This window comes from Sturnira hondurensis, unplaced genomic scaffold, assembly GCF_014824575.4.
Source record: "Sturnira hondurensis isolate 20B ecotype Veracruz unplaced genomic scaffold, ASM1482457v3 Scaffold0009178, whole genome shotgun sequence".
NCBI lineage: Eukaryota > Metazoa > Chordata > Mammalia > Chiroptera > Phyllostomidae > Sturnira > Sturnira hondurensis.
This window is the reverse complement of record NW_028081809.1, coordinates 2,347,153-2,361,016: the sequence shown is the minus strand read 5'-3', so window position 1 is coordinate 2,361,016 and position 13,864 is coordinate 2,347,153. Positions and strand designations below refer to the sequence as shown.

General features: G+C 44.6%; 1 protein-coding gene across 2 annotated transcripts in view; it reads right to left on the bottom strand.

Annotated features, from left to right (window-relative positions):
• The window catches only part of AFF3 (ALF transcription elongation factor 3), a 576,292-nt gene that overhangs the window by 125,291 nt on the left and 437,137 nt on the right, over nucleotides 1–13,864 (bottom strand). The window lies entirely within an intron of this gene.

Genomic DNA, 13,864 nt, shown 5'->3' with positions numbered 1-13,864 from the left:
GATAAGGAAGACCAAATAGGAGAGAACCTTTCAGAAAGACTCTGAGGGCAACTCCCCAGTGCCCTCTGCATCCCTCGGATGTGTATGGCAGAGCTACCTTTGGGTCCACAAAAAAAGAAAAACAACAACGAAAACCCCAAATACTTTAAGGAACTGATTTTTTAAGCTCATATGAGGACATTTCTTCATTGTGTTTAGACACAGAGGAAGGGAGAGGGGAAAGGAGAGAGGCAAACATCTATGTGAGAGAGAAGCATTGATTGGTTGCCTCCCATATGTGCCTGGACCAGGGGTCACACGCACCCTTGCCAGGACCAGGGATTGACCCTGCAACCTAGGTATGTGCCCCGACCAAGGATCGCACCCACCACCTTTCAGTTACAGAACGATGCTCCAACCAACTGAGCCACACAGACCACGGTCTTGTGATTTCTGACGATGATAAAATGATTTTCTTATCAGCATTGCTGAATTGTTTCTTTATGGAATATAGTTTTCAGATGAAGACATTTTGAAAGAAATCTCACTTAGAGACACTTTATAACAGGAATGACTGCAGAGCTGTTCTGTTGGAGGTGGGGAGAGACTTTGTGGAGGAACCCTGGGGCATCAGAGATCAATCAGTGGGTAGGCCCTTGTGGCCATGTGCTTGAAAGGCCTTACTCTCCTCCTTGAAGTCGCCTTCCAAAGACTGTCCCCTAAATTGTGCTTGATTCCTTTAAAAGCCAACTATAACCCTATCATCAGCGTACTTCTCTACTTTAATCAGTCATGTCAGTGGTTTTGGGGGTGAACTTGGGACAAAAACCTCCCAGCATGGGACACGGGTGGAGTTCTGCCCAACCCAGGCCTTTTGTGCTTGGGGGAAGTCACTTAACTTCCTGGATGCGGCCCTATTTGTAAGATGAAGGTGATTCTGGACAATCTCTAAGGTCCAATCCTGCTTTAGATTCCATAAGTCTAGGAAATAAATTTGCCACTATTTTATAAAGTAGGAAAACTCCTGTACTGAGAAGTTGCTAAGCAACTTTGACATACCACTGAAGCCATAACCATTAGGATGCCATGTCTGTTTCCTCATAGGTTACGGCTATTCTACCAGCAGCAAGAAGTCTCACTCACTGATTATTTAAACCTCAAGCAAACAAACACAACATGAACAAAGACTGTAGAGCTGTGTTCCCAACTGCTATGACCATCTGGCATGTCATTCATTATCCTTGACTCTAGGAACTCGTACATCAGGCTTCAAAGACAAGAGACACCATGGCGACTTATTAGAGTGTTGTTTGGGAAGAGCCTAGGAGGGAGGCTGTGTTTTCTCTGTCCTCGAGTCCCTGGGGACTAGCACGATGAGGAAACAGAGCATGATACCAGTGTGTGGGTTGGTCTGGGCACCTTCCCCAAGAAGGTGGCCTATTCTCACATGCCTTTCCGATGAAAAATGCCAAGGGAGCAGGGCCATTTCTCATCTCCACCCCTCACTCCCTCTTTTGGGGTAAAGTGCCAACTGCAATTTGGTTGAACCTCACAGGCTGCTCTTTGAGCACTGGGTGTTCTAAGTGTGGGTGGTCCTGTCAGTGGATAGAAAAAGGTGGGGGGAGAACACACACAATCGTCATTAATAACCCCTTTGTTACATGGAAGTCACGTCAGGGGTGACTGAGAAGTTTCATCTTTATTTGGGCAATCATGTGCACAGATCTGAAGGCCACCGTCAACCAGAGCAGGAAACCGCAAAACACCCCAAAGCAAGGGAACTTAGCTTGGCTGCAAACCAGCCATGCGACTAGGTCACCACATGAAGCAGGCATTGCCGAAAGGAACTACAACAGTAAAAACAGTGTCTCAGGGCCTCTTCTAAGGTAGAGAGTTCAGTTCAGTTTTGTTCATTTAAAACATGTGCTAAATGTCTAGACACACGAATGCGTTTCTGGTCAAATCTCACTCTGCCCTTCACATCCCTTGATCCCAGGCAGGTCGCCCCTCTGGACCCGGCTTTGTCATGTTTGTTATGAGATCATCCCCCTGCTCATCATCTCTAGCAGAAAAGGAGCCGAGATCCACCTTGCTTTGTGGTAGTAATCTCTCTACCACTGAATCTATCTCTCATATAAAAAAGGAGTCTATTATGTTTCTGGCTAATATCTAAAAACTGATGATCAAATGTAAAAATAGTCTGTATTCATTAGAGACTTCAAGAGAAGTTAGAATCCATTTAAACTTCAGACTATCTTGGAGTCTGAGGAAATGGCAATGGACACATTAAATCGAACAGACACAACCCACAGCAATACTGCTATTCTCAACACATGTGACCCAGGCCAGGAAAAGACAGTCACTGCCACTCAGAGCCCCCAATCCGTCGCAGACACAATGCTGAGATAACTGAGGCTCAGGCCATTCAGGAATATGACCTGGCCCTTCTGCTTTTCTCTGATGGCCACAGCACAGAGTCCCCACGACTCAACTTCCAAAGCCCAGCACTTGTTCCCATTCACACACGCTTCAGGTCTGCTTTAACATTCATCAAGTGCTCACTTTCATCACTTCTTGGCCTTTTGGCTAAGAGCAAATGTAGCATAAACTGCCCACTTTTAATGCTGAAATATCCAAGTGGCCTCTGAGAGAGCCTAAGGAGGAGCGAGAGAGTATCTGAGGTTATAGCTGAACAACAAAACAGGGTCAGAGAAGAAAAGAAAACCATGACAGCCACAGCATCCTAAGAACTGTTGGTGCTCGCTCAGTGTGTGGCCAGGAGGAGAGGCCCGGCTGCCTCCACTGACACACGCACGTCAGTGTCGCCACTGTAGTTGTGCCACCAACTCCGATCCCACCCATGTAACAACATTTCTTATCATTTGTCTATTTTCAAAAGGAAACAGACTAGCACAGGTGTATTAAATAAGAACAAGCAACAAACAAAAATTTTACACCAAGGATAAAAGAGTACCCATGCCAACTAAGTGTTGGTTAAGCCAACACTTAGCCATGGTATATGGATGGGGGATCTCTGACTACATTTTGAAAAAGGAAGGCAGGCAAAGCCCGATGCTTAGAAAGGCTGAGGAGAGTTTGGGATGGGTCACCTTCACATAAGCACAGAGTTTGTGCTTCGGCACCATGCTGGCATGCCCGAAGACCCTGCCACACCCCTACACCCATACATCAGAGCACCATGTGCCTTCAACCACCCAGAGCCCTTCCCCTTCACGTCCTTCAGAGCGCTCCAAGGTGACTGAGCTCCTACCATATAGTCACAGCTCCCAAGGTTGAATGACTGTTCTGGCCAGGACTGCTGAGCACTTTCTAGACGTCACCTCATCCTATCCCTAGAGCAACCCCTCTGAGGTGAGCACTACTGGGCAGCAGGCATGGTGGTCAGAGCCATGGGCTCTGGAGTCAGACCGCCCAGGCTGAGTCTGACACTCAGTCAGCCAAGTGACTGGACACCTGCCTTCAAGGTTTTCCAGAGAAGTCACTCACAATCCTTGGGAAGTGCTTAGCATAGAAATTGGCACAGAATAAGCATGCAATAGATGTTCATTTTTATTAACCTTCCTTTTACCTTCGAGGGTAATGCCTTGGAACATTTAAGAAATTTGCATGAGTAACAATTTAGGAGACAAATATGTTTCTGCAATATAGTCTTCAAACTAAGCCATTTTTGAAAAGAAAAGATGATGTTCTCTAGAGGCTGTGGAGGGGGATGTACATATTAGGTTATAACTGCCGCCGTCTTTGATTGATCTGATGTGACTATGTCTACAGAGGACAGGAAACATGTCGTCTATCGGCCTGACTACACAAGGAGATAGGTGCTGGGAGCTGTGGTCAGCCTCATGGCTGGTCCTTCAGCAGGACCCACTGCCTGATGACAACAGGGACACTGAAATAAAATAGACAATAAGATCAAATTAAGGCCAGACAGCAGAGGTGCAGCCAGCAGTGAGAGAAACCCGGATTTACGCCCTGAACGGCCCCAGGAGCTGTCGAGCTGCTGTCAGAAGCACGGCAGGTCGGTGCCTGACTGTGACTTCCCAGTGGGGTCTGCCAGGTAACTGAGACCTGAAACACATAAGGCATTCAAGCAGAATTTTTCTTTAACATGCAGTTAGGTGATTGAGATTCTATCCATTTCTCATTGGGGAACACTGCAGACAACAGTTTCTTAGGATTATTGTCCCAGGCTCATTATAACATGTCCCCGAAAAGCTGGTGCAAAGGACCATAATGTTTTGATCCCTGGGCTGAATAGTCTTAGCTTTCATGCAAAGAGAGAGGGCCTTGCGTGAACAGTGTAGAACCGTGTGATAGGAGTCAGCTGAGACTCTAAAGGGGGAATCGAGTGCAAACATTTCCCCTAGCAGTTGGCCAAGTATCATCTCAGGTGAACCTCTCTCTGAAAGTGGAGGATGAATGGAAACTCTGCCTCATCACCAACGGGAATATTGGCATCCAAACTCTCAACCATTTACTAATTCACTCATGTGTTCACTGGGTGGTGGGCAACTATCCATGGAGAGCACCTGTCTCCCAGGGCTGATTCCCCTTACACACGACAGTTAAGCCAGCCTTGCCATTGTAGCCATGTTTAAGTGCCTTAAGATTGTGATGCTTTGACGGAACATAATTCTAACAGAACTCAATTGCCCAATCTGAACATATCTTCCTCCAGTAGCTCTCAGCAAGGGAGGAATTCAATACAACCCCAGCAACTTTAATATTTGATTATGGTAACTTCCCCATGTACATTATTTTTAATTGAGCCACACACAAATTTATGTTGTAGCTGGTGCTTCCATTTGCAGGCCCCCAGATTTATCAGGGAGCAGAAATAGTAGCCTACTATTGGCCAGCTGCATCTCATGGCCAGCTGGCCTCAGATGGCCAGCTGCACCTTGTGCTCATCTATGTCTTCCACAGGTATTGCAAATGGGCACTCTGCCTGCAAACATAATGGCAGTCATTTCACAGAAGAGTAATAGGATTTTAAGTAATGAAATTTCCCTGGAATTACTTGTCATTTGGGGTCCTTAACAAAAAATTTGAGTACTTTAAAATTCATTTCATTTAGGTATACCTTAATGGCTTTTTAAAAAAATACAAATTTTAATTGGGCTGTTTGATTTTCAGATTCGTTTCCATAGCTGGTGGTACTGCTATCCCCTCTATTTGAGATTTAAAGCCAAAGAGAGATGTTTGTGACTCTCCTTTGAACATATTCATGTATGCAGATATTTATTCTAGCAATTAGCAGTGCATGACAGTATACATGTGATATAAGTACACCCCTCTGAAGGTATTCTCCAAGCCATCATCTCTACTGCTTGGAACACAGGAGGGAAAGTTATGTAACTCATTTCATTCTTTCTAAAGTCCACTACTCTGTCCGAGTCAGTGCTACCACCCGGACTTATTTTTCATAAATGGGTGACCACCTTTCCCTCTGCACGTATTGAGAAGACTTTAGCTCATGCCACTCCAGTTAACTGCGACCAGGGAGTCTAGGATAGGCTTGCACTGAGGGATGGGTGATGTAGTACATTCAAGACACATGAAGTACCTTTCTGCAAATGCAGAAATCAGGAATAAGACAAAGGGGTGGACTAGGTGACCTAAGAGTTCTCCACTCTGATGTTTTCCTACCCAGGGTGTCATAGCTACATCTTTTGAAGCAATGGTGACTCATAGGGAGATGGCATTTGCTCACACACACCTCCTGCCTGGACTTCTCTTTTCAGGGTCTGGTTGTCATTGAAATCACAAAAGGTCTGATTCTGCCATGTTCATCCTGGCACAAAGGTGCACTGTATCTCTTTTGCTTAGGACCTTATTTTTTCTTAAGGACAAGAGGTTCCAATGGTCTTTTCTCCCACTTACAAGCTGAGTCTACCTGGTACCTTCTACACAGGTATATCTGCTCTGGGGGAGAGAATCTCATTTCCTACTATTTAAGATTCTCAAAAAAGCAACATCATTTAGGAAATCTGCCCAACCCTGGTGAGATACGGAACGAATTATGTCTTTTGAAATCTCAACTGAGCAATGGCTTTTCCTGACAGGACCCATATCTAGCATATTAATATAGAATAAAGAGAAATCAGAGAAAAGTGAAACTCAACACTAATAAAAGGACACAGTCAGTGGGATTAGACTGTGGGGTGGTAGAATGAGATCTGAAATGGCAGCCACAGGCATTTTAGTCTGAGTTCTGTTCATAACTAGCTCTGTGGATTTGGGAAGATCATTTAATCTCTCTGGACATCATTTCTTCCTGTCTGACATGAAGCCTCTCTTTGCCATGAATTCCCTGGGTCTGTGCCTTTACCAATGGGTGGAAAGTCTGGAATACTGCTGGAGAATAAGTAGAGAGCTGGAAAAAGAAATTAGCACACAGCTGCAGGTGGCCCAGAGGAGGGTCCTGCTCATGAGTCACGGCCCAGGAAAACAGAACAAAACAGGAGGCAGCCTTGCAAACGCTGTGCCTTGTGACTAGGGAGGTCTGTACACTAGAGTCCCTGTGTACAGGTCCCCACTTCACTTGTCAGGTCGCCGCTTCACTTGGATGTAGTACAGACACATCTCACTAAAGTACGTGAAATATCCTAGGTGTTTCTTCTCTCTAGCTGTGTATTTTGAAACTGCAGGTTGTTCCTCTCACTTGAAGTTGCATTGCAGCTGGGGTGCCAAGCAGCCCAGAGGGAGTGCTCTGTCTGGGAGAAATGGAACCCTGGGCCCACTTCCCTTGAACATCCCACGACTCCACTCAGAAAGATGTAAATGCCACACACAGTTTGTGTGACTGTAAAAATATGAGAACACTCCATCTTTTCCATTTGGGGCAATGTAGACCATGGTTCTAAAATAGCATTCTCTGAGTATATTATAATTGAAAATTGTTTCCTCTTGAAAGAATTACAGGGAAAGAAGGCTGTACTGACTCTATAATTTCTATCAAAGAAAAACTGGGGCTTTAGAAAGAGTACTTTGATAAGGAACACTTTCTCCTCAAAGATAGTTTTAAAATTCCTGTCCTTGTTTCTTACAAGGACTTCCAGAAAATTAGTTTCTGAACTCTATGTTCTCAGTATTAGAAAATTAAGTTCCCAAGCCTTCATGAACTCAAGTACAGTGTGTGAAGGGGCAGGGCCGTTTTCAGAGAAGACACTAGAGAAGTCAGAGGACCCTGACAGGGAACAAAAAGTTTTCTCGGCTGCACAGATTCAACAACGGGCATGTCTTTGCTTATACCTCTTTGCAAGGAATCTGTCCCTAACCAGAAAGGAACTGAGATTTGTATGTATTTGGGTCAAGTGTGTGATGTCAAATATTAGTTGCTTGTCGGTAAATTAGCGAGCAGGTTGTCCACTGTGTTTGCTGACGAATGGCCTGCTCACTTAACTGATAACTTCTGAGAGGGAGACTGCATTGACTCTAGAAGGGTCAAAGGTACAGCAGGTTCAGATATGTTCTTTGGTTCACAATACCAGTGTTTGAATTTTTTTGTGGCTATTGTTATTGACAAGTTAATTGCTAAAACAACTCGTAATTAAGAGATTTATTTGAACAGATAAACTATTAGGATTAGAAAAAAGAACCAAGCATAATCTCCTAATCAGCAAGTACATGCACCTTAAACTCCACCAACCTCACGTGTTGCTTGAGTAACACATAACACAGTGACCTACACTTGACTGCATGTTGGAATCACTTGCGATCTTTAAAAGGTATCCATGTCTGGTTCCCACCCCACCCACAGTCAGATGTATTAGGTTTGGGGTGTGATCTGGGCATTCAGATTGTTAAAAGATCTCTAGGGAACTGTGCTTCACAGCAAAGTTTGGGAACCACTACAAGAACACAGAACTGGATAGAGAGTCTGAACAGCTAAAGACCTTGAATAGCTCTGGACCTTGGATAAAGCTCCAACTCTGAGTTTTGGTTTGTACATTGATAAAATGGAGTGATAGCTGAGTCTCAAAACAATAAAGGTGAAAGCACAATGTGAAATATCAAGCCTCATAGGGGTTTCACATTACCTGGAGGGATCAAATACTGATTCGTGGGTTAAAACCCCAGAGATTCTGATTTAGCTGGTCTTGGATTAGGCACAGGCATTAGTATTTTTGACCTGCAGCCAAAATAATTCTACCATTTAGCAAGGGTTGGGAACCACTGTCTTAATTTCAAATGAATGATCACCTTCTCCTTAAGCCATCTCCAGTCCACAGGAGAGACTTCTTCTAACTTTGCACAGATGTAGTGCATTGTACTAGGACCATCTATCAACTCCTGGGGCTCCACCTTTCCCCTAGCCTTTTGAATACTCTCAGGGGAGGGGTCTATTTCCTCAATGCCTAAGATAAGGCACAAATCCATCCTTACTAATAAGTTAAGGAATTCTCTCAGGGACACTCAATTGCCAAAACAAATGGATACCTTTGTTTCTTTGTCTTGTTCAATCACAGATTTATGAGATGTTGAGGTGATACTCCTTCCTTGAAATGCTCCTTGCATAACACTGACGGTTCTCTTTATCTGACTTCCCCTTTCCTTCCTGCATTTATGCCTTCCAGCCACTCTCCACAGGCCAATGTTATCCAGGCTCCTGCCCTCAGTTCTTTTCTGCACCTCCTCATCTCCTCCCAAGGATGACATCTTTGACCTTGTCCTACAAGTGCCTGCTCCACAGGGCCCACCACACCCTGGAGATCTCTGTACTAGGGCTTCCTGGAGACTAGAGCTCATATAGTTGAGATGATCTCACAGGGCACCTTCAGTATTTAGTAAAATGCCAGGCATGGAATGACCACACCACAGGTGTTTGTTGAGCAAATAAATCCATCTCCATATGGATGTGCATCCACCTTGATTCGTCCCAAACCAGAACCCATTACCTCCCTACCCGAAATCTAACGTTCACTGCTGAATTCTGTACCAAGATCTGTGGCACTGCCACTTACCTGGTCATCTGCACATGGCTTTTGACATCTTCTCTGTCTTCCTTACAGACAACATAACTCTTAGGCGTGTCTGCCCTATTTCTGGAGCTTTCTTCTGAACCCACCTCCTTCTCCATCCCTTATTCACACTTCCAGTTCTCAGTATATCAGCTTACTTTCTCCCTGCAGTCCTTCTGGGTCCTGTTTCCCACGTGGCCACTGTCCACCTGCAATCTAAATTCAGTCTCTTGCTTCCTAAGGCTCCTAGGTCTCGTGGAGCCTGGCTGGGGCTCAGCTCACTGCAGTTGCTACCCTGTTGTAGCCCTTGAACTCAAGACTGGAATAATACAAACTACATATAGTTCCACCTCTCTGCATCTTGGCCAGGCCTCTCCTCCCGCCTGAAATGCCCCGCTCTCTGTTCCCTGTTCTCAGAGACCCTTCAAACGCTACCCCAAAGGGCACATCTGCTTGATGCTCAGTAACCTTAATTAATTCCCCTCTTCTGTACATGTCTGCACTTGCTACCCTGTGTTATAACTGCTGTCTTTGAGTCTGTCTTATCTACCTGACTTGGGGCTCTCTGATGGAAGTTTCAGTCTCATTCCTCTCTGTGTCCCAAGAGGGGACATTTCTTGGGACAAAGGTATTTCTTTAATTGAAAAAAAATGCACACCCTCTTGCATAATAGGAGCCAAAACCTATAATGGGAACCAGAAAAACCTGATCCATGACTCCAGAGGGAATGGAATAGATTTAAAAATATACCTTTAACGAACCGAGAAATAATGAGCTCAAACAAATTACATAAAAACATCTAAAAATCACTTACATTTGTAATAACATGTTTGAAAACTCACTGTCTATTAATTTCAAAAACAAAAGGCAGCCAGCCACATTTTTCTACTACAGAGTCAGACCAACAGCTGAAGGATGCAGCTGGGGGCTGTGGAGAGCCTGGGGCCGCCACAGGCTGAGTGGCTGCTGATGGACAAAACTGCTATTGGAATTCCTATAGGAAGGATGGATATTGCATGTATAATACTTTACATCCAGCTTTTTCCCAGCAAAAACCTGGCTTTTCGAAAATATATTTTGGCTAATGGTTTCTTAGTATTTTTTTAACAAGAAAATTTAACTTGTGTTTTGAAGAGTTTCTACACAGGCATAGTAAATGAAGCCTTTTATTTTAGATACCTTCTCAATTTTCTTGGTGGAAAAGGTGGGACCAGGGAGGGCCAGGAATGACAAGGGTTGTACGAGGTGTCAGGAGAACTGGGTGTGTGTCCCTTGGAATGTCCTGGTTGGCATGGGAGGCAGTGACAAAGGTATGTGGGAAATGTGTGTTGAAGGGACTCCTGCTCACTTCGCTGTGATGCTATCTGGAGCCTAGAAAACCAGTTTCTTAGGAAACTGAGGCCCAGCAGGTCCTCTCCAGCCCTGTCAGAGCCTCCCTTCCTGCCCCTTTCCTTCTCCATCAAATGAATCTTAACCAGAATTTCCTCACCTCCCAACCTGCCATGCACTGCTTGCTCCAGAACCACCTCAGGCTGCCAGGTTGCCAAGGCTGGTTTCTACACTGTGCCCCGCTAGCGCGCACACCTTCTAGGCTGAGTCAGACGTTAAGGGGGAAATTTAGAATCTCATTTGTCACTGAGAGCTCTGTATGAGATCTTTCAGTATAACTGTGCCCAAATTATTCTCATGAAAATCATAAATCCCATATACAGCTCTCCCAAAAATGTGTGCACTTGAACTTGCCTGGCCTGTAGTTTGGGACAGCATTATTTTGGAGCATCCAGTGTTGCCGATGCTCTCAGGCTCTTGTCCCTCAAGAAATCCTTCACCCAAAGCCACTGAAAAAACTCAGACGATGAATACGCTCGGGCAGCAGGAAAACCCTCTTAAAAGAAATTTTAGAGGCAATGAGGCTTTGGTGACAATCGAGATGAGGTTTATAAACTTTCGTCGTTGTTGTTGGCACACCTCAACGCTTTCTTCAAAGGGAAACCTGCGCAGGAAGGCAGGGGCCTCAAATCAGCCACTTACCCCTCCCACCAGGAAGGAGCACAGTGACAATGTGAGTGGTCACCTTGCTGCCAGTGAGAGGGCACCAGGAGGCTGGACAAGCCAGTTTCTAGGAACCAAGTGCTCTTTCTGGGAAATAAGTCCCAGACATTGCTAAATGTGCCCACATCTAAATTTCATGTTGAATTATTTTACACACACCAGGATTTCTTATCCAGCATTATCACTTATAGTAATTATACATCTTTTTCTATTAAAGGAACAAACTTAACGCCTTTCTTAGAAATCAAGGCGATTCCAACCACAGAAAACTAAAGAGGTAGTGGGTGTAGCAGAGATAGCACTGACTTCTGGACCCGGAAAACTGTGGGTCTCAGGTTCCCTACTGGTTCCTGGGGAACAGAAGTGGCTGCTACCAGCTCCCACTAATGACTCTTCTTGTCCTGTGATAACACATACTTCTTTCTATCATTCGCTATTACTGAAAAATAAAGCCATTAATTTTTTTAAAAGAATAAACATGACAGCCAGTGGTTTGGGTACCTTATTCATACTCTAACTTGGTAAGTAAGAAAAGTTCCTCTCTCATTCCCACTGCATTGCTATTTCCAATGTTAGGGTATCTGACATAAAATCCACCTTTTCACTGTGTAAATGCATATTTCTTATTCCTCAATGCTTTTTCAGAACTCTAGCCAAGAAACTAGAGATGGATGTTTCAGACTTCGAAGGATTTTATCAACGCAAGGTCAAATTCTGACAGAAGGAGACCCATTTGGCTGTGCTTGTCCCCCCAAACATGCAGCAGGTACAAAGATGGGGCACAGTTAATGTGGGCCATGAGCAGCTGGTCACACTGGTAGCCCAGAGGAAAGTGAGTGCTCTGGTTGTGAGCGATGCTGCATCTTTACTTCCCAGCCTTCTTTAATTGCTTGGGGGAACAGTGACTGTCAATTTCCTTCTCTATAAAGGAGGAAATGAAATATACTCTTGGAACTGTTGTATTTGAAAAACAGTATTTTACAAAGGCTTCTGTACTCCCAGGAATAAAACATCAAAAGTTATCATTTGGTTATAGACATCCTGCATTGTCTAACCATTCAATGTATTTATTAAAGCCTTGAACCTCCCTTTTACATAGCCTCAATGGGCAGCTCTTTGAACTGATCCAGCACCCTGGCTCACTTCTGCTGCCGATACTCATAAACTGTTTGCTGCCTCCTCTGCTCCACCCTGCCACTTCAGGCAGGATGAAGAAAGGATGGCTGGGCCAACCTTCCCTTCACAAGTTTGGGTCATCATTTGAATTTTACTGTTAAGATTTATCCTGGAAAGTAGCTGAAGGCTTTGGCCACTTTGGCAACTAGAATGAAAAGTTACATTTCTTGGCCCAGGAGCAGGTACTCATCTGTACCTCCTCAACAACCTTCAAATGTCCACCACATCTACTTAAAATAAAGCTTTTAACCCCTCAAGTTACAGTGTGATGCAGGAAGTCATTGACAACGTGCACCAGAAAAAGTCGGACTTGTAACTCTTTCACTGACTAGCTCTTTGGCCCTGAGTAAATTTTCCCTTTGAGGCCTCCACTTCTGAATGGAAAGTGAGAACGAATAATACACATCCCTTCAAATTTAAATGATTATTGGAGAATTAAATAAGCTAATGTAGACAAAAGAATTCTGCAAATTTTAAAGCAAAGAATACGAGGAATTAGGATGGTTTAAGCTCAGAGACTTTTATCCAGAAGGACTGCACTAGATGGGAATTGAATGGAGGGGCTAACAAGTAACAACTAATTCGTGGCACCTTGACCTGTTGCCGAGAGGTGATTCTGACACAGGGATGAAAACAGTGAACTTCATTATCTGGTTATATTTCTAAGGCATTAGTTCAAATGACAAAACACAGGGAACACATTTTATTCTCCCAGGCGGTATCCTTTGGGTGTCCCCTGAGCTCACTGAAAAGGCAAGCAACAGGCCAGTCCTCATTAACTACCTGGAGAAGACAGATGAGTAGGTGAGGGAGAAGGAAGCTACAATCCCCTCTCTTTCCTTCTCCTGCCCCTTCCCCCACACCCTGCCACCTACCCTGCCTGTCTCCTCAGCACTCTGTGGACACTGCTCTCGTTTCTCATTCTGCCCATACCTATAGCCAATTTCATTCACTTTTGCCCTTAATCCTTCTATTGTTCATTGTGGTTCCTGACACTTCACCTCCCCTTGTTGAGGTCAGAGATCATATTCAAGTCTCTTTCAAGTCCCATCAGTCCCTGTCTGAGGGCTCAGCCCATAGCAGGTGATAACCACTTGCTGATAGGGAGGCTTGACATCTGTTAAGGAGTGGAAACTGGTCCTGAGGATGTGGGATCCTTCAAAGGACCTAAAGGAGGGCAATGACCTGATTAAACCTGTCTTTCACGACGACGATCTTTAAAGCTGCCTAGACAGAGGACTGGGTAAGGGAAGCCAGATTTTAAGGAAAGGAAACTGCTTCAGGTCCACAAACCTTCCCTGAAACCTTCCAGTCTGGATGTGTTTCAGGATTCTGAAGTTCTTTTGTAATTTCAAAATGCAAACTGATGTCTACACACCACACATTCCATAACACCCCAGACAGGGTTTAGGGTGGTCTAACGAGTTGGTAGTCACAGGAAGTGAGGTCAAAGCCATAAAATAGCTTTCAGTCAGGTCTATCAAATGAGTTTTTAAGTTGGGAGCTTTTAGATTTCTGAATTGAGGGAGAGAGCATTGGGGGTCAATATTGTAAAGAAAAGCCTTCTGAGGAGAATGGGTCTTACTAGTGACTCATGTGTGTTCTGCTGAGCACCTTGAGGGAAGTCAGTGGAGGTCAGGTTGAGGAGCTGCTCAGCCCATCAGGAGGAGAGG